Here is a 20,496-nt window from a genome sequence, read left to right as displayed (position 1 = left end):
ATAAAAACAACCTTTCGGAAGACTTTAGAGGAGAAGAGGAGGACAGAAAAAGAACACCAGATTAATAGTTGAGAGTCAAGCCACAGAGTCATTGAAGTTAAGAAGAATTTGAAGGATTCAAGAAGATTTGGAGATCAAGAATACAATCCTTGGTTTTGTTCTATCTTTTTGTTATTCTTCTATTCTCTTGGTTTTGTTTCTAATGTTTAATATTTATTCGATGATAATGTGTGACTTGATGCGGAACTAAATTTTTTATCTAAGATTATAATTGAACTCAATATGTAGTCTAAATTATTTATCTATCTTTTACTTATGTTTGATAGATATAAGTTGTTTATTTTATTCTGTTCTTAATGCTTCTAGTTGACTAGCCATTAATTAGATGGAATTGGAAACCTAGGTTAAACCTTGACGAAGGAGATTTAGGTAGATCTTGAATAAAATAGCATATAATCAAATGCACTTAGTTAATTAAGCGGTTTGATTTACATATATGGTAGACATATACCTATAAGCCATACGTAGCCAAAATTAGACTACAAACTTATTGAATCTTTCTTCAATATAATTTGCATAGACATATAGTAAATTAATTGGGAGAGCTATTTTTATAGGAAACTCAAAAGAGACTTGTAAATAATTTAAGACTCGAGGTTAGCAACTTAATCCATAAAACTAAATTGAGAAAGAGAGAGACAATAATCAAATGAAGTTTTGAGGGATATCATACTCTTAGATCTGGTAATTACTAGAAGTAAATTTATTGATATATTAGTTTTAGTTATTAGTTTATTAGTTTCAATTTTTTTAATTTTAATAGTTTAGATAAAATTAAGGTGTGTTAATTTTAGTAGTTAACAATAAGAATTAATTCAATTCTCTATGAGATCGACACTCTACTAATCTCTATATTATCTTTGCGATATGTGCATTTGCGTGAGTAGAAAATTGGCAACCTTTCTTCATGGCACTAAGCAAGGATCATTTAATCTGTTATAAGTGTAGAAAATTGAGACATAGTAAGTATTAGCACCCAAACAAGAAGAGTACCTTAAAGAACTTCAAGAAAAAAGCAATGGTTGTCATATGGAACTATAGTGATGATTCTCAAGATGAAAAAGAAGAAGAAAAAGTTGGCAACCTTTCTTCATGGCACTTGAAGACTCCAAGGTTGAACACACATGCTTAAAGTTAAAGGCACAAGGAAAAGGAATATGGTACCTTGATAGTGGATGCTCTAAACACATGATTGGGAACAAAAAGTCATTCACAGAATTGAAACCCTAGAAAGGAGGACTTGTGACCTTTGGAGATGATTCAAAAGGTCACGTAGAAGGTATTGGTACAATAGGTAAAGATTCTTTATCTCAAATTGAATGTGTTTTATTTGTAAATGGTCTTAAACATAATTTATTAAGTGTAAGTCAATTATGTGATAGAAGGTTTAAAGTTATATTTGAAGCATTGTTTTGCCATGTTGTTGGCATTAAAACAAATAAAATTTTGTTTGTAGGAAATCATCAAGGTAATCTTTATGTTCTATAATTAGATGATTTATGCTCCAGCAATGTATGTTTTATGGCTAATAAAAATGAAGATAGTTGGCTATGGCATAGAAAACTTGGACATGCAAGCATGCACACAATTTCAAAATTATCTTTTTTAGATCTAGTAAAAGGATTACTTAAATTGAACATCGAGAATGATAGATTTTGTTATGCATGAGCGAAAGGCAAACATAGGAGAAGTTCATTGAAATCCAAGAATGATGTTACAACATCTGGGCTATTATAATTGCCTTACCTAGATCTTTTTAGACCAACTAAAACCATTAATTTGGAAGGAAAATCATATGGATTTGTGATTGTAGATGACTATACTAGGTACACTTGGATATTATTTTCAGCAACAGAAGATGAGGCTTTTAATGCTTTTACTAATTTTTGTAGAAAGGTTGAAAATGGAAAAGGATATGCAATAACTAGTGTTAGAAGCGATCATGGAAAAGAATTTGAAAATATAGGCTTTAAGGAATTATGTATGAGAAAGTATATAGCCATAATTTTTTAGCTCCTAGAACTCCACAACAAAATGGAGTAGTTGAGAGAAGAAATAGAACACTAGAAGAAATGGGTAGAACTATGTTTTGTGAAAACAACTTAGGTATTTATGAGCTGAAGCTATTAACACATCATGCTACATTATAAATAAGGTAATGGTTAGGCCAATACTAAAGAAAACACCCTATGAGTTATACCAAGGTAAAAAGCACAACATTGCATATTTTCATCCATTTGGTTGCACATGTTTTGTACTAAACAATGGAAAAAAGAATATAGGAAAATTTGATGGTAAAAGTGATGAAAGAATCTTTCTAAGAAACTCTTTAACTTATAAAACATATAGAATTTTTTAATAAAAAAAATTAGTTGTTGAAGAGTCAATCCATGTGTTAATTGATGATTCTAATCTATGGCTTAGAAAGGAAGATCTTGATGCTGATATAGGTATCCTTCAAGAGCAAATTGAAGAACTTGATCTCATCCAAACAAAATGAAAAAGCATCACTTGAATAAAAGAAACAAATTAAGCAAGTCATTGAAGAAAAGGAGCCTAGTTTCCCAATGGTAAAGAAAGAATATGATGAAAGCAAGATCATTGGTGATTTTACCCATGGGGTAAGAACTAGAACTGAAATTAAAAAGGTTTGTGAGTATGTTGCCTTCATTTCTCAAATTGAACTTAAAAATATTAATGAAGGATTAGATGATGATTATTGGATACTAGCCATGCAAGAAAAATTAAATCAATTTGAAAGATGTCAAGTATGAGAGCTAGTTCTAAGGCCAAATGATTATCCAATTGTAGGCACTAAATGGGTTTTTAGGAACAAAATGGATAAAAATGGAGCAATCACTAGAAACAAAGCTAGGCTAGTTGCCAAAGTATATTGTCAAAAGGAAGGAATAGATTTTGGTAAGACTTATGCTCTAGTAACTAGACCGAAGGCAATTAGAATGCGCTTTGCCTTTGCATGCTATATGAATTTTAAGCTATATCAAATGGATGTTAAGAGTGCTTTTCTTAATGGATTAATTAATGAAAAAGTGTATGTTGAACAACATCCCAGCTTTGAAAGTCTAACCTTTTCAAATCATGTTTTTAGATCAAGACAAGCTTTGTATGGTTTAAAGCAAGGCCTTAGAGCTTGGCATGAAATATTATCAAAATTCTTAATTAAAAATGATTTTGATAAAGGGAAGGTAGATAAAACTCTTTTCATCAAAAATAAGGCAAAGACATTTTAATTATGAAAGTTTTTGTTGATGATATTATTTTTGGTGCTGCTAATGAGCTTTTTTGTTAAGAGGTTGCTAAAACTATGCAAGGACAATTTGAGATGAGAATGATGGGTGAAGTAAACTGCTTCTTTGGACTGCAAATAAAACAAAAGAAAAATGGAACATTTATAAGTCAAGCGAAGTACACTAATAATAAGATTAAAAAGTTTGGCATGGAAAACACAAGAATATACTATACTCCTATGGCATGGAAAGCACAAGAACATACTACACTCCCATGAGCACCTTAATAATACTTGAGAAGGATGCAAAAGGTATGCCTATTGCTCAAAAGCTCTATAGATCCATGATTGATTCCTTGCTTTATCTTACCGTTAGTGGACTAGACATAAGTTTTAGTGTAAGACAATGTTTTATATTTCAATCATCTCCTAGAAAACCACATTTAAGTGTTGTCAATAGAATTTTTAGGTATTTGAAAGATACAACTAATTTAGGAATATGGTATCCAAGGAGTTCTACTTTTGATCTCCATTCATATTTGGACACCAACTTTGGTGGATGCAAAATAGATAGAAAGAGCACATTCAATATATGTCAATTTCTAGGTAGCATGTTGATCTTGTGGTTCTCAAAAAAACAAAATCCTGTAGCTCAATCCACTATCTAAGTTGAGTATATGGCTACAAGAAGTTGTGCTCAAGTACTATGGATGAAGCAACAATTAGAAGATTATGGACTATGTATGAAAAAAATTTCCATTAAATTTGATAACACTAGTGCCATAAATCTTACAAAGAACCCCATCCATCACTTTAGAACAAAAGACATAGAGATAAGACACCATTTCATTAGAGACCATGTTCCAAAAAAGGATATTGTTCTTGAATATATTGGTACAAAATACCAATTAGCTGACATTTTCACTAAATGTCGTTTTGCACACGCATGTGTACGTATCGAACAAGTAATATGGACAGTAACTTTAGATTATCATTCCCACAAGGATTTGTTTCTAAAGTTTCACTAAGTACTAAAATTATATGACAAATTAATCTTATTTAAGCTAACCAAAAACTGAAAAACTAATCAAAAACAAAATTAAAAAATTAACACTAAATTAATCAACAAAAATTAAATATGTTGTAAAATGAAAGTAGATTAAAGACTTAAGATTATGAGCCCATTCAACATTTCATTTGATACTAGCTTTCCTTATTATTTATCTTTATTGGGTTGTTTTGCTAACTTAGAATCCAAAACTATGGACCAGTCATCAAGATGCTTGCATAAATACCTAACTTAATTAGTTCACTATATGTCTATAGGAATCAATTAAATTAAGTTCATTAAGCAAATATCCTAATTTGGCTATGTATGACAATTGGTGTATCTCTACTTGAATATTAAATTACCTAAGTGACGTGAACATACACTATTTGAATCTTAGTTCAACCTAAAATCTTTCTGTCGAGTTTCAATTAGATTCACAAATCAATTAATTGTTGATCGGGCAATTAAAGGCATTAAAAATAGATTTGAGTAAGTAAAACGATACCCATTCATGATAAATAGCAGAAAAAAATGTATTTAGATTACATGTTGAAATACACCACAATCTTAGATAAGCAAAATAGTTCATAATATCTAAATAAAGCACTATCCACAAAAATTTAGCCATGAATTCAGAACAAGAAAATAAGAATAACACAAAAGAGAGAAATAAACTAATGTCGAAGCCTTGTTAATCTCAAAACGCTCTCTATTGCTTTTGAATTCTTGTTTGCTTCTTAGTTCTCTTTCTCCAGAAAAGCTACTGCCATCTCTCCCCTCTGAATGCTCTCAAAAAGTCCTTTTAGTATGCATAAGGTGCCTTACTTTCCAATTTCCCATCTTAATTTTTAATTTTGGGAATCGAGGTGGCATCGCGGCCTTAACCTCTTAGCGTTGTGGTGCCCTGACATGCTTTGGCGGTGCCGTGGTGGCCTACTTTCGACCATTGGTATGGTGCACCCTTCCATCCTATTCTACGACCGTAATCTTCCAGTGCAATAACAATGGTTCTTTTAGTGTCGCGACCATGAGTAACTCACCGCCATGGCCTCGGTCTACATGCTGCCTTGAGTGCAAAACTAAATCTATCTTTTGTCTTTGGACATGATATTCACCTTGATCTAGTCTGAACTAGGCAAAGTGTTAAGCATAAAAGTTGTATCCCATTCTTTCAGCTTTCCATTGAATAAAAAATCACATCAATTGGACTTATACAGCTCAAGTTATCTTTAAATTACTACAACATGCAGGAGTGACACCTTCACCATACTTATGCTATCATAACTCAATTTCACCTTGCTCATCACATATCTTGCACAAAACCATCAGAGAAATCAACATTAACTCTTTTCAAAGTAAATTAAAGCAAAATAAAGTGAAATTAAATTAAATTAACTTAATTTAACTCTTCAACATGTAATCTAACTTAACTTAGAAAAACAACTAAAATGCTTAAATTTGAGCCTAAAACTCAAAGATCTAGTTACTTAAGCCCCCAAAATGTGCTGAAATAACTCTATATAATAGAGTTGTCACACCCTCAAACTTAAGATTTTGTTAGTCCTCAAGCAAAACAAGGAACTAAATGCAATAACCTAAACATGAAAACGTTTAACTAGAGTTCAATTGCACCATTTCATTAATTACCTTTGGTATCTTTAAAAGTTACTCCATATTCATAACTCTAATCTACATACAAATATTATTCAAGCTTATGTCTCAATTCTAATGTAAGCTTATCATTAAGCGAATTTCAATGTGTGTGTGCAATCTTCTCACCTAGGCATTGTAGAATTCGGATAAGTTTATATTCCTACAAAATTCAAATAGGTAATTAAATTCCATAAGTTTGCTTTTCATCTCTCTCGCCACTAATGTAGACTAACACTAAATCCAGGATCAATAGGACTTTAATTAGCTTGTAATGTATGACTAGGGTTAAGGTGAGATATGGTATAATATATAGCTCAGATCACCTTAAGCACATAGTCAATCTAGGAACTATTAAGAGCTTCATTTTCCTTCACCTAGCATGCCCTTTTTCATCAAGACTTTTTTTTTGTTTATTAATTCATTCTCCTTTTTCTTTTTTCTTTCCTTTTGTCTTTTTTCTCAATTTCACACCTCCAAACTTATTTCTTCTATTTGGTAGTGGAATGAATACAATCATATTTTGAACTTTTCTTCATTTTCATCTTTACTACCTTTTTCACTATCTAGCTCATAACATTCCTAAATTGACTTATGGACATAAGAATGAGGGAGGGAAAAATTGTTGGAAATATCTATTTAAGTGTTTAGGCTGAAATTTATGTGTTCAAACAAAGAAAAAGTGTCATTAGGCTTAGATGGGAAACTAAGGATAAATTCTTTAAAGAAGGGCTAAAAAGGCTCAATCAGTCTAAAAATGGCCAAAACATCTCATTAACTAAGTATAGTCTAAGATTTTGCCTAAGAGAGAATCAAACAAATTCTAGAAGTAATACGTAATTCAAAATTTTCACATTCACATAAACCTTCTTTAAATGTATACAATGAATTTAAGCAAAAGTTCTAGCACTCAAAATGTAGAAATTTCAACTTAGCAATAAAGCTTAGCTTAAGAATTTACATAACACTCAAACAATATTCACATGTTTCAAAGAATAAAGATATGAAGATAACCAAGTTCTCATCATTGGATAGGTAAATTAAACAAAACTGTCACAATTAACTCTAGTTTAAATGCAACTACAAATGCATCAATTTAAACTAAAAATAACTAACTTGATCACAAACTTAAAATTGCCCCCAAACTTAAAAATAACATTATCCCTAATGTTAATAAAAGTAAGGTAAAGGAATACTCCCCTGACTGTCGGGCTGTCTCTATATATTCTCATCTTTATGGTCATCTAATTAGTCCTTTTCTATGGGATCATTCGAGAGCATAGGAAAAGTGCTCATATCTATGCCAACATGTTCAACATAGGCATGCATCATTTGCTCCATGGATTGCATACATGTCTATTGGGGATTTAAATCATACTAAGATAACTCATACTCAGCAGAATATTATTAAAATTTTAGTCCCCAAAGCCATGGATCACTTTAATTCAAATTAATCTAGAAAAACCATAAGAAAAATTTTGACATACCTGAAAGTTTGCTTTCTTTGGTGGAGTCCTCCTTGGCTTTTTGTTTTAATTTTTGTACACCAACTAAGACTTATCAAATCATAGCAGTATAGTTGTCTTGCCTCTAATGGTGATCCACATAGTGATTTATCGAAATCTCTTCACTAAGAGTGTGTGAATCCCTAAGTTAAAATTTATTCTAGCAAACTCTCAACTTTTGAGCTCTTTTATGTTAATCTCTTTTGGTTGTTATCCTATCTCAACACATGAGAACATAAAATATAACTCTTCTATATCTTCAAGAAGTGGCTAAGGGATTCTTTTATAGAGTGAATTAACTTACTTTATATCCAACAAGGATTATAAAATGTCTTAGGCTAATTGGGCCTTTATTTAATACTCTGTCAAATCATATTTGATTTAGCCCTATACTTAATTGGATTAGGCATCTATAAAATCAATTAGATCACATCCAATTAAACTCAAATTAATTTCGACAATTCACCTTATGTGTGTGACCCTTTCGGTTCCCAACATGTTGGGAATAAATATAAATTAATTCAATTAAGAATTTATATTTATATTTATAGATCATGAGCAGCATCTAGCAATACATTATGACCACCCAAATGTTAGGAGAGTCAATATGATTTGACTAACCTTTTAGTGTACAGTATCTCAGTGGAATTCAATCCTTTTATCATATATCCTAGATAGATAGAAAGCCTAGCTCGGTGTCTACTTTCTAACTTATCCATATTAGTCTTGTAGCTTCTATATTGACCTATCAAAAGTGCCTTGGCCAAAGACTTTTGATCAACATAAGCTAGGAATGAATGAGTTATGTCCCCTTCAAATCATTTAGGGTGATGAATCTTCTCTAGACTACTCATTCATCTTCGTATGCTTCATGCCATGCCCAAAAACATCATGCTTAAGCATCTGGTCATCTCCAGACCCGTAGAGATGAAATCAAAGCATGACAATTCACATACAAGATAACTTGGTATCACAAGTCTAAGGATTACTTACACTGTTAACACGTGAGAGTATTTTCATAGACACTTGAGTGAAATACCAAATGGAACTCTTACAGTGTGTCATGTTCAGTGAACTTGTTCCATAACAAGCACCCACATACTATCCCCAAGTATCTCACATACTTCAACCTATGAGATCAATTACTTCTAAAGTAAGGAGGCTTAGCATGTTCTAGCCTTTAAGCATTGTCAATGCCCTTATTCTTGACAATACAATGACCAAGAACATATTTAGGAATAAGGCTTTAATGCATAAGAATCTCATAATTATAACCTTTATAATTTCTTTATAAGGCCATTATGTTCCAAGGACTTTATCTACATAAGTCTCTCATAACTCTTTATAAATAAACTCATGGATAAATAAATACCTCTTACATTATATAAAATATCCATAATGTATATAACATGAAATATGACTAATTAATGTAGTGTTTTACAAGCACAATATCGATTGGCTTACAGGGCTTCCACTAACAAGGTTGCCTGATGATCCATTCGAAGTTCCAACCTTTCCATTTGCTAAGACATGGAAAGATGTTGAGGTTACCACAGAGGTGGTGGACAATGTGGAACAAAAGAAAAACTACCTCTAGCAATAGATAACTTGAGAGGATAAAGCTGATTCATAATTTCGGCATCCAACAACACTTTAAGCTACTAAATTTCTTCATTCTTATCTCAATTGACACCTACTTTCTTGCACAAAGCTGTAATCAACGATGGATACCATAGTCCATCATAAGGCGAGTGGGCAACTTGAACAACATTGTTGAATATCACTTGGCCACGTTATTTGATATCTCAAAAATAATTACATATAACAAGATAGCTCTAAGCCTTCTGGCATCACTAATATGTTTCACAAGAAGTAGCCTTGTAGCCAAAAAGTAATACTAGAGCACATGAACTGTCTTTATGGTGCTAGCTTTAAAAGACATTGGAATGCTTTTAGTCATTTTCCATTTCGCCCCCTCATCACAAAGGATGCCAAGAACCTTATCCAAATTAATGTTACCCATCAAGTGTTGGCCATAGTCATCATTTTTTATATCAAGTAAGCTATAAAAGTGATTGATGGTAGTACTATCAAAACGAACCTAACATCCTCATACAAACACTTGTCCATGGAAATGTTCAATAGCATTGGCGTAGAATTCTCAAACCACTTGTGAAATAACAACCTCAGGTTATTCACAAAATTGCTCCTTGTGACGCTTAGTGATGGCTTTATGAACAGAACTATATAGCTCAGGATGGATATCAATGCCACATTCTAGAATAGAGACTTTATCCACTTCTGATTGAGTATGTCTTTCAGTTGCATCAACAAACACAAATTTGTTGCGATCGAATCAAGTTCCACTACCACACCTACGAGTTCATTTCTTGGGTGCCATCCTACTCACACAACTAGAAAATACTTCTTTCTAAACTAAGCAACCATAATCCAAGTAAATTACTCATTCAATTATATAGTATTATTTGAAAACACAACTTACACCACCCACAAATTCTATGCCAATTCAAATACTTACACTCATCATTCATCCTCGTCAAAGAACTAAATTCATCACAAATCCATGAAAGTTAAAGAAAATCAAACACATCTAGTTTAACTTAACACAAATTCAACCAACCCATTAACTAATTAACATTATATGTTCCACAAAATTCTTAACTAATAAATCTGAAAAGTAATGGAAGAAATTAACATACTTGAGTGAAAAATGTAGAAAATGTGAAGAATGAATGGAAGAACAACCTCACTCATCACAACAAGTTGATGAAATGCAAAATTTTGGCTAGGTTGTAAAGTGGGTGGAAAGAGGAAGACGAAATTTAAAGGTTAAAGAGAGGAAAAGAAAACTTAAAAGATGAAATGGGGTGAGAGAATGGAAGAACAGGGCTTTATAAAGAAAAGCCTCGCAACACAGCACCACGGCACTCTATCCTTAGCCCAATGCATGGGCTAATTTAGACATACATTGCTAAGGCACTGAATGCTTGGCATGACGATGGCCTATTCTCAAGTTTTTGTTTGAGAGGAGGCCTGATGCCCCACGCTGAGGCACTAAGTTAAAGGTGCCGTGACATCTTTTTTTTTATTTTTTTTAAATATATTTTTTTAATTTGAACTTACCACATGATAGTCCCAAATTTGCAACAATAAAAGAAAAATCAATCAAATTGGGAAACAAAAATAAAAATGACAAATTAAAATATATAATTAGCTTCAATTAAAAAAACTACTCAGAGAAAAGGTGTTGAGAAACTTGAATTAAACATCAATCAAGAAGTGCTTCATTTAAAGGTCATTAGTTGGGCCATTGTGGAGCTCATTTGGGAGCGAAGAGATGGATGGATGACCAGTGTCGATCAATAGGTCTTCTCTAGTAATGCTTTAATTGTTCTCCATTCATCTTGAATGTCTCAAGGGTCAACCCATCAACTATTTCTACTGCTCCTTATGGAGACACTTTTGACACACTAAAGGGTCCCAACCATCTTGATTTCAACTTCCTTGGAAATAACTTCAATCATGAGCTAAACAATGGTACTTGCTGACTTGGCTCGAAACAACGCTTGACAATTTTTTGATCATGCCACATCTTTGTATTTTTGTTGCAATTTGGCATTCTTATAAGCATCCAAGTGAATTTCATCCATCTCATTCAATTGAAGCAATCTTTTCTCACCTATTGCTTCTAAATCAAAATTCAATTTCTTGATAGCACACAATGCACTATGCTCTAATTCAATTTGGATGTGACATGTTTTTCCAAAAACCAATTGATTTGGGACATACCTATTAGTGTTTATAAGCTATCTTATATGCCCAAAATGCATCGTCCAGTCTACTGGCCCAATCCTTCCATGATGGTGATACCACTTTCTCTAGAATTCTTTTGATTTCCTACTTTGATACTTCCACTTGTTCGCTTCTCTGAGGATGGTAAGTTGTGGCTACCTTGTGGGACACTCCATACTTTGTAAGTAATGCTATAAAATATTTATTGCAAAAATGACTACTTTCATCACTCACAATAACTCTTGGTGTACCAAATTTGGTGAAAATGTTTTTCTCTAAAACCTTCATCACCACCTTAGTATCGTTTGTAGGCAAGGCTGAGGCTTCTACCCACTTTGACACATAATCGACAGCCACCAAGATGTATCGTTTATTGAATAACAATATGAATGGTCCCACGAAATCAATTCCCCAAACATCAAAAATCTCTACTTCGAAAATGTTGTTAAGCGTCTCATGTCATTTAGAAATGTTTCCCACTCTTTGACATTTCTCATAATGTAACACAAAGTTAAGAGCATCTTTGAATAATGTTGGCCACTACAAACCCGATTGAAGAACTTTGGCCATTGTTCTGTCGCCTCCAAAATGACCCTCATATTCTAATTAGTGATAATGTCTGAACACGTTTTCAACTTCTTCTTTTGGAATGCACCTTCTTATGATTCTATTAGGACATTGCTTAAACAAAAATGGTTCATCCCATAGATAATATTTAACATCATGGAAAATTTTTTTCCTTTGTTGAGAAGTTAAATTTGAAGGTAAAAGGTTGCTCACAATAAAGTAGACATAGTCAGCACACCATGATGATTTCTTATGACCAAGATGCAACAATTGTTCATTAAGGAAAGTTTCGTTGATCAATGTCACATCCTTATCTTGGTTGTTATGCTCTAACCTTGACAAATGGCCGACAACTTGATTTTTTAAAACCTTTGCTATCTTTGATTTCCAAATCAAACTATTGTAGCAGCAGAAGCCATCTTATTAACCTTTTTGGCATCATTTTTAGCAATCAAATTCTTAATTGCAAAGTGGTCAATATAAACAATAACTTTAGTGCCAATCAAGTATGAACGAAATTTGTCAAATGCATACACAACAACTAATAGTTCTTGCTTAGTGGTGCTATATTGCATATGGGTTTTATTCACGATTTAGGTTGCATAATATATAGAATGTAAAATTTTATTTTTTCTTTGTCCTAACACTACACGTACAGCATGATCACTAATATCACAAATAAGTTTAAATAGGAGTGACCAATCAGGAACTACTATAATGGGTGTAGTTGTCAACTTCTTTTCCAATTCTATAAATGCAACATGACATGCATCATCAAATTTAAATGAGATGTCTTTTTATAAAAGATTGCACGAAAGGTTAGCAATTTTTGAAAAATCCTGAATTAATTGTCGATAAATATCGCAATGTCCAAAAAACTTTGAATACTTTTTATTGAGGTTGGCGGTGGAAGCTTTTCGATGGTTTCAATCTTGGCTTTGTCCACCTTCAATCCTTTGCTCGACACCTTGTGACCAAGAACAATACCTTATTGTACCATAAAATGGCATTTCTCCTAATTTAAGACTAGGTTTGTCTCCTCACTGCTTTGCAATGCCCTATTAAGATTGAACAAACATTCATTAAAATTATTACCGAACACTAAGAAATCATCCGCAAATGCCTATATGGTTTTCTCCACCATATCCTTGAAGATAGACATCTTGCGCTGTTGGAATGTGGCTAGAGCATTACAGAATCCAAATGGCATTTGTTTAAATGTGAAAGTACTATAGGGACATGTAAAGGTTGTCTTCTCATGATCTTCAGGTGCTATGGCAATCTGATTATAGCCTGAGTATCCATCCAAGAAACAATAATGCTCTCTTCCAACTAACCTATCCAACATTTGGTCAGTGAAAGGTAAAAGAAAATGATCATTCTTTATGGTTTTATTTAGCTTTTTGTAATCCACTCATACTCTCCATCCAGTGACTATTCATGTGCGAATGAGTTCAATGTTTTCGTTAGCCACCACTGTCATCTCACTTTTTATTCGTACGCATTACATCAAGCTTACCCATTCTTTATCTAAAATAGGATAAATGATGCTCATATCTAGCCACTTGATTATTTCTTTCTTAACTACCTTTTTCATAATTAGATTCGACCTTCTCTGATGCTTGATAGTTGCTTTATGATTATCCTTCAACAAAATTTTATGCATGCATATTGAAGAACCTGTCCCCTTAATATTAGCTATTGACCACTTTCATGCCTTTTATGCTCTCTCAAAACTTTAAACAACATTTCTTCTTGCTTATTATTAAGATCAAATGCAACAATAACTAGAAAAGTAGATGAGTTTCCAAGATATGCATATCTCAAATGTTTCGGCAATGGTTTGTGTTCTAACATAAGGGGATCCTCAATTGAAGGTTTCACTAATGAGGATGAAGAGCAAGACAAATCTAATAATTCAAAATTTAATTTCTAATATCCAAGATTAGGGCATTCAAAGCATTAACACATTCTATAACTTCTTCAGTACTAGGCTCAGATTTGAAAATCAATGATACTATAAGTGGGTCATTAGGATGATTTTCCATGAAGACTTCACTTAAGGCCTATCTACCATACTAACTGCAAAACACTCATCATGATCGTTAGTGAACTTTAAAGCACGAAAGATATTAAATGTTACCTCTTGATCTTGTACTTGTAAGGTAACTTCTCCCTTCTCAACATTAATGAGTGCTTTGGTTATGCGTAAGAAAAGTTTTCCAAGGATAATAAGAACCTCTTTATCTTCCTCCATATCAAGAACTATAAAATCAGCTAGGAAAATGAATTTATCCACTTTTAGAAGCACATTTTCCATTATGCCTCCAGATATGTGAGAGTTCTATTTGCCAATTGAAGAGTTACAGTGGTAGGCTTGATCTCCCCAAAACCCAACTTGTTGTATATTGATAGTGGCTTCAAATTAATATTTTCCTTTAGATCACTCAAAGCTTTAGCAAAGAAAAATGCACCAATTGTGCATGGAATAGTAAAATTGCCTATGTTTTTAAGTTTCACAGGGAGCTTATTCTAAATGATTACACTGCACTCCTCAATGAGTGCTACTATCTCAAACTCACTCAATCTCCTTTTCTTGGATAGAATGTCCTTTAGAAATTTTACATAGGATGACATTTGCTCTAGTGCTTTTATAAATGGAATGTTGATGTGAAGCTTTTTAAATACCTCTATAAATTTTTGAAACTAACTCTCTTTTTGTTACTTCTTGAAACGTTGAGGAAAGCTAGTGGTGGTGTACTCGGCTTAGTCACTTCTGCTTGATGTTGATCACCAGACTTTGAAATTTGAGTCCCACTCTCCCCAGTTTTGTGTTGTTACGCAACTTTTTGTGGTTTGTTTATAACTTCCTTTCCACTTCTTAAAGCGATGGCCATGACATGCTCTTGGGCCTTTCTCCTCGAATTTGCCTCTGTATCACTAAATATAGTTCTTTGAGTTTGATTGTTTAATAAATTGACAAGTTGACCAACCCGAGTCTTAAGATTTCAAAGTGAGCCTATTAACTTTGAATGAGAGCTATTTGACTTTGTATGATGCTATCATTTTCTTTCATGTGCTACCTTAGCAAATCTTCTACAACCGGTTTTTTTTCTAAAATAGGTGCTCTGGCTTGCTATTAGAATCTTGGACGTGCATTTGGCCTTGAAGTTGACGATGATCATTAATTATTAGCCCAAGAGAAATTGAGATGATTCCTTCACCCCAGGTTATATGTGTTTGATTAAAGGTTACTTTGCTACCTATTTCCCACAAATTGCATTGTTTTTGTTAAGCTAGGACATTGATGGCTTGCATGATTATCTCTATAGTACTTACACACTACAAAAGGACTTAGAATAGAATTAGTATCAAAAGATTCAAGTGTCTTATTTAGAATAGCTACCTGAGTAGATAATGCTAACATGGCATCCACATCATGAATTCTAGCTACTTTCCTATGCATTGATCTCTCACTGGCCAGTAATCATTGTTTGTAGCCATCTCTTCCAACAAATTGTATGCCTCATCAATCGATTTAGCCATTAAAGTTCCTTCCATAGTGGCATCAATAGTGGTTCAAGCCCACCCACTAACCATTATAGAAAGTTTACACCTAAAGCCTCTTTGGAAGACCATGATGAGGACATTGCCAAAGTAATTCTTTATATCTTTCCCAAGCTTTGTACAATGATTTAGAATCTTGCTGCATGAAAGATGTAATATCATTTCTCATTTGGGCTGTCTTAGCTAGAAGAAAGAACTTGGCAAGGAACTTCTGAGCAAGATCATCCCATGTTGTTATTGAGTTAGTGGGGAGTGCATGCAACCATGCTTTAGCTTTATCCCTCTATGAGAAAAGAAAAAGCCTTAAACAACTTACAGCATCTATGACACCATTGTGTTTGAAAGTATCACAAATCTCCAAGAAGTTTGATGTAAGACCATTTGGATCATCATTTGGAAACTGCCTAAACTGGAGTGAGGTTTGAATCATGGTGATGATAGGCGGCTGGATCTTGAAGTTGTTTGCTTGAATAGCTGGCCTTCGAATGCTCGATGGAATTCTTTGTACCAAAAGAAAAGCATAACCCTTTAAGCAATGATTTTCAACTACCACGTGCTCTTGGATTTGCTGTTCACCCTATTGATCAAGATTGTATTTATTGGAGCAACACCTTGTTGATTTCCTCATCGAAGTCTGCAAAATACTCTCTCAATTACTGGATCTCACGAGATAAGCTCCAAGTTATTTGCTTTTCTCATACAACAATGGAACACACTTGTAAAACAAATAAATAAAACTTAAATTAAGATTAATCTATAAAATCTTAATATTAGTAAATAATAAAGAAAACAAGATCCCTAGCAATGGCACCAAAAACTTGGTGTCGATTTTGCATGCACAAGTACACATATTGCACAAGTAATATAGACAGTAAGTCCAAATTATTGTTCCCACAAGGATTTATTTCTAAAGTTTCACTAAGTACTAAAATTATATAACAAATTAATCCTATTTAAGCTAACCGAAAATTGAAAAGATTATCAAAAAACAAAATTAAAAAAATCAACACTAAATTAATTAGCAAAAATTAAATATGCTGAAAAAAAATAGATTAAAGAACTAAGATTATAGTTTCATTCAACATTTCATCTAATACTAGCTTTCGTTGTTATTTATCTTTCCTCAGTTGTTTTACTAACCTCAAATCCAAAGCTATGGAGAAGTCTCCATCGAGATGCTTACACAAATACCTAACTTAATTAGTTCACTATATGTTTATAGGAATCAATTAAATTAAGTTCATTAAGCAAGTGTCCTAATTTGGCTATATATGACAATTGGAGTATGTCTACTCGAATTGCGAATTAGATCACTTAAGTGATGTGAACATACACTATCCAAAACTTAGTCCGACCTAAAATCTTTTTGTTAAGTTTCAATTAGATTCACAAATTAATTAATCATTGACCAGGCAATTAAAGGCATTAAGAGCATATTTGAATAAGTAAAACAATACCCATTCATGATAGATAATAGAAAAGCAAGTATTCAAACTACATGTTGAAATCCACCGAGATCCTATTTAAGCAAATTAGTTCAAAATATCTAAATAAAACACAATCCAAAGAAATTTAGCAATGAATTCAGAACAAGAAAATAAGTGTAACACAAAAAAAAAGAAATAAACTAATATCAAAGCCTAATTGATCTCGAAACTCTCTTAATTGCTTTTGAATTCTTGATTGATTCTTAGCTCTTTTTCTCCAGAAAAGCTACAAGTGTCTTTCCCCTCTAGATGCTTTCAAAAACTCCTTTAAATATGTGCAAGGTCCCTTAATTCCCAATTTCTTGTCATAATTTTTAATTTTGGAAACCGGGGTGGCACCATGGCCTTAACTTCTTGGCGCTATGGCATGCCTTGATGGCATCGTGGCATTGATTTCTTGGCACTATGGCGGCCTGATTTCAACCATTTGTATGGTGCATCCTTCCATCCCAGTGTCGCGACCACAATCTTTCGACACTTTAGTGATGGTTCCTTCATCGTCGTAGCCATGAATAACTCACCGTTGCAGCCTCAGTTGCCATGTTGCCTTATGTGCAAAACTACATCTATGTATCATTTTTTGACATGATTTTCACCTCGATTTGGCCTAAACTAGGTGCAGTGGTAAACATGAAAGTTGTATCCCATTCTCTCACCTTTCCAATGAATTAAAATTCACATCAATTTGACTTCTACAGCTCAATTTATCTTCAAATTATTGCAGCATGTAAGAGTGACGCCTTCACTATACTTATGCTATCATAACTCAATTTCACTATGCTTATCACATATCTTACACAAAACCATGAGAGAAATCGACATTAACTCTTCTTAAAGTAAATCAAAGTAAAATAAAGTAAACCCTAAACTAAAATAACTTAATTTAACTAATCAACATATAATCTAACTTAGAAAAACAACTAAAATGCTCAAATCTGAATCTAAAACTAAAAGATCTAGTTACTTAAGCCTCCAAAATGTGTTGAAATAACTCTATATAATAGAGTTATCACTAAACGACTTGATAGAGAATGATTTTGTGAAATAAAAAGTGAATTAGATTTCATGAATCCACCATAAATGAAATATATGATGAAATTGGATGCTCTAGATAAATTTCAATGTAATATGAAGTGCATGTATTACTAGTTTATATTGAACATTCTTGACTTGGTAATGTTGTAGATGATGAATGTGCCAAATGATTGATCTTCTCTTACCATGTATGAATTATGTGTATTTTTGCAAAATTGATGTACATTATGTTCATGCATTCATCATTTACTTTTGTATAAATAAGCATGGCCATCTAATTCAAGGAATACCTTAATTGATGCAAAAAAAGAGATCATTTTTTTAATTCAGGATTTTGATTCAAAAAATTACAATTGCACTAGTCCAAAAATGATAGTTTAAGTGCTCTTACATAAGATATAAGCCTATTCTAATGTCAAAATTCATTTCTGAACCTTTCCACATGTTTTTTCCACTTAAAAACCATGTTTTCAAAGGCCATTTAAGAACATCTATTGGTAGGTAGCCCCATAAAAATCAATAGATAGATTTTAGAGGCCTATATTAAAACTCTTGTGCACCATCTATCGATAGATCATCCATATCTATCGATTGATAGAAGTCAATAACCAAAGATAAAATGCTAAGTCCTATCTATTGATAGATACTCATGATATATTGATAGATGAACAAATTTAATGAGCTTGATTGTATATTTCTCCCCAAACCCTCAACACCCCATTCTTTATTCACGTAAATCCTTTCATCTCAACTTTGTTCTACCTCAATTCTAATCTATTTAAGGTGTTTTTCTAACACTTTTAGGCATGAAAACTATAAAATGTCAACAAATCAGCCCTAAATTGTCAACAAATTTTGAGTTAGGGCTTTCCAAAACCTTAAGTTCAATCTTACTCAAATTCTTGGAATTTTGTTAAGTTTTGGAACAAATTGCTATGATTAAATCAATCTCCTCACTCTCCTACACATTTCTACCGAACCTTTTTTCTAATTAATAACTTAAATTCCAAAATCCCAAAATTCCCAATATGAGTCATCACTCAAAAAGAACCAAAGTCACCTCTCAACTGAATATTGGTGCCTTTACTATAGCCAACTCATCCTCTCACCTTCCTACGGATTCCTTTCAGTGCAACTCTTTTCATCATGCTCACGTGCAAAAATTCCAAGATGACTTCAACAAGCATAAGGCAATGCTTGGTCACATTATCAATTTTAATTACCTTGAGTTAGTAGGTTTCTTGTACCTTTCTACGCTTGAGTGTTTAAACCGTACATTTTAGTAGAACCTAGTGCGTGTCTTTTATTTCAATGCTAAAACCAAATTTGCTGATGCTATCATTTGGGAAATCATGATGCATGATGATAAGTTTAAGACATATGTTATGAAGGGTTTCGAGCATGCTTAGAAAAGAAATCACATTCATATAATGCAATAAAATATAAACATAGAAAATCAAAACCATCTATGGATCAATTATATTGTCTTATTGATTTGTTAAAATCAAATATAAACAAACATATGTTCTGCCATATACTTCAAGAAGTGATTTCCTAAAATCATGTGTCAAAATCCCTCCACTTGATTGTACACCCAAGCCCGATTGTCACAAACCAAAGCTATCCATGTGTCATCCTTCAATGGTGATCCACACAAATGTCAATTGAAAATCTTACACTTGGTTGGGATTAAGTGGTGTTGTGATGCTTCCTAGCAGCCAAGATTTTCTAAAAAATCTCACCCCTCAAAGATTATTTGTTTTTTTTTTTTGCTATAAAAGAAGACAAGAAAAATTTTTCTTAAGAAAATGAAGCTCAAGGCTTGGGTTTTTCTCTTTTATTTTTCTATTGTCTTTTCTCACTTCTTTCTTACAAAGTGTGGCACACATATCAAAGGTATTTATAGTTAGGTTAAAATGCTGATCCAACTTTTGGTTTATTGCATTTTAATCCTTCCACTTAATTAAACAATTTAATTAAGTCCATACTTGAAATTCCTAATTTCCAATTAAATACTACTCCCATTTTAATTTCACATTGTCATTCTTATTGCATGTGACCCATTCGGTCCCACATGTTGGAAGTAAATATAAATAGATTCAATTAAGAATTTATATGTATATTTATATACCATGAGTGGCATCTATTAATACATTATGACCATTTAGATGTTAGGAGAGCCAATATTATTTTACATAACCTTCACGTGTAAAGTATCTCAATGTAATTCAATCCTTTCATCATGTTGGAGTTGGATCTAAGTGGATTGATGCGATTGTGTAAAGCATGGATTTCCAAAAATTTCATTTATAAAGTAATCCAATTACACAAGCAAAAACAAACATCATTCTTATTTTAAGTAACATAATCACATCTTAAAACTAAGGATCTATTAAGTAGGAAAAAATCCATATTTTTTTTAGATTATTAATTTTAGACACCACCACACCAACAATTGATTTCTCTACCAAACAAGTTTATTATTTACTCTTCAAGAATGCTTTCAACTTGAAC

At 32.6% G+C, this 20,496-nt stretch overlaps 1 non-coding gene across 1 annotated transcript; it reads left to right on the top strand.

The window, feature by feature from the left end:
* The first annotated feature begins 15,525 nt into the window (after positions 1-15,525).
* On the top strand, positions 15,526-15,631 carry LOC149527153 (small nucleolar RNA R71). Its single transcript, XR_016351278.1, has one exon. It is a non-coding gene; the product is annotated as a small nucleolar RNA R71 (small nucleolar RNA).
* Positions 15,632-20,496: the final 4,865 nt, after the last annotated feature.

The sequence above is a fragment of the Theobroma umbraticum genome, unplaced genomic scaffold (assembly GCF_002168275.2).
Source record: "Theobroma umbraticum cultivar Fairchild unplaced genomic scaffold, ASM216827v3 scaffold_51.0, whole genome shotgun sequence".
In the NCBI taxonomy this organism is placed as follows: domain Eukaryota; kingdom Viridiplantae; phylum Streptophyta; class Magnoliopsida; order Malvales; family Malvaceae; genus Theobroma; species Theobroma umbraticum.
The sequence above is the reverse complement of the archived record's forward strand: the minus strand, read 5'-3'. Positions and strand labels throughout refer to the sequence as shown.